We start from the raw sequence: 2,027 nt of genomic DNA on the forward strand, positions 1-2,027 counted from the left end.
CTTTGTGAAATAGATACTCTAATTAGCTACATTTTCCAGATAAGAAAACTGAGGCTTAAAGATGCCAAGAAATGTCCTAGACACAGCTATTGAAGCGGAGAGTTTGGTGAAAATTCATACTCTTAACAACTCTTTGCATATTACTCCATTCTCAGAGTAAAATGTACCCGGTAGGGCCTCTGATCCAATTGCCTCATTTTCAGGGCACAAAATGGAGGCCCAGAGAGGAAGAGTGACTCATCTGAGGTTACACAATAACTGACTCAGGATCATAGCCCGGATCCTTTTCATTTGTCTGATGGTCCATTTAAGTTGGAGGTACAATTTGATAAAACCTCCAACATGATTAGGATTCTGGAAGAGAAGGGACTTAGCACTCACATTGGCTCCCCCCACTTCAAAATTAATAGCGGCATTTTATTGCATCATTAAAATATCACAAATAGGTCTTAGGAATTATCTGGAATCTTGGTTCTATAGCAGGAAAACTCTTAGATCTTTTTCATTAGCTTGTTAAACTGTTCCTTTTTCAGAGACATAGATGCCATTCAAAATCTTTCTGATATCTTTATTTTAACTATTGTGGCTTGCTGAATCAAAGCAACTGAATTTAAAACAAGTTCAATGTTGCTTCCTTCAAGAATTAACTTAATTTTCTGGATCTGAGATACTGAACAAGCAACACCTGGCCTCACCTAAACCCTGCAGAGGTATTTTTATTCAAGACATTTAAGAATTCAACAAGAGACCCATTCTCATGGGTAGCAATGTTGATGGGAAGTGAGCAAACAGACTTCATCTTGTAACAGAAGCCCAGTGTAATGCCCTTGACCATGTTCTGTACATGACTACAAATAGTACGAATGGTAGCCAGTTCCTTTCTCTTCCCCTATCACTTGTCAACCCAGAGACTCTTCTTTTTCTTTCTAAGAGGACTGAATTCTACATTGATGTGGTTGAAATTTTTCCATAGGATTCCTCTGGAGCTCTTCACAATAACTGTGTACTGCTTCAGAGTGGTATTAATGTTTTCTGGAATGTGGACAGTCTGATTGCCAAGAATGGTCTTTATTCTCACAGTAGGTGTGGCAAGGAGCCACACTGGCTTTTGACTCAAAGGAAACTGAGTTAAAATTGTAGCAGAGTTCTGTGCCAGCAGACACCTAGGATAGAGAGTAGTGAATGCTTAGTTTCAGTTACTTTTCAGCTTCTTTAGTTCATTCCCATTATGCTAAGTTAGCAACCTTCAGACTATACAAAAAGCTCCCATTGATTTGGTGTCTAGCTGGGTAGGTGTTTGGGTGAGACTCAAGAGAAAATTTCTTTTGTTCATCTCTTCTTCCAGAACTTTGCTCTAGCTTCACTGATCACACTTATTTGGAAAATGAGACCAAGAGTAACCAAGATATATTTTGAGATATTTTGCGTGCTGCATGTTAATGCTAGTTATTCAGAGATACATAGAATATTTAGTCTTTTCAAGATTTACTTCTTTTGACAATATCTACCATACATCTATCTACCTACCTGTCTATATCTCTAATTATATTTATTTCTGTCATGACAGGACAAGAAGACATATTTATACACCAAACCAGGCCTGACAAAATAACTGTTTATCTCACAGAGCTAAAAATGAACTTTCTATGCACTTTGATTTGACTATGTTTTTATTAGACTTTTGCTAAAACTTTTCATTGATTCTGATGCAGAATTTCAGAATCACTTCTGAGGTTGACTGCTAAACTAGAAATTACTAAAATTAACAGGGACAGTGACTCCATGCAGTGGTGGTGCAAGAGAGGCAATTGCACAATGTGTGCCAGAGCTTTTGATCTACAAAACTCATCTAACAGATTGCTTGACTGGAGCTTCAATTCTTATTTGCCATGGTATTAAGGCATATTATTTTTCATGGATAAAACAAATGATCTTGTTGAAGAATACTTTTCTACCTCTTCTAGTGGAGTATGACAGAACTATTCAAAGCCATGTGATCAATGAATTATTTATAAACTGCAGTATTA

The 2,027-nt window shown here is 37.0% G+C and overlaps 1 pseudogene; it reads right to left on the reverse strand.

The window, feature by feature from the left end:
- Positions 1-474: 474 nt before the first annotated feature.
- On the reverse strand, positions 475-1,163 carry LOC103274215 (annotated as a pseudogene).
- Between the last annotated feature and the right edge of the window lie 864 nt (positions 1,164-2,027).

The sequence above is a fragment of the Carlito syrichta genome, unplaced genomic scaffold (genome assembly GCF_000164805.1).
Source record: "Carlito syrichta isolate Samal-C Ts95f unplaced genomic scaffold, Tarsius_syrichta-2.0.1 Scaffold314619, whole genome shotgun sequence".
Classification (NCBI taxonomy): Eukaryota; Metazoa; Chordata; class Mammalia; order Primates; family Tarsiidae; genus Carlito; species Carlito syrichta.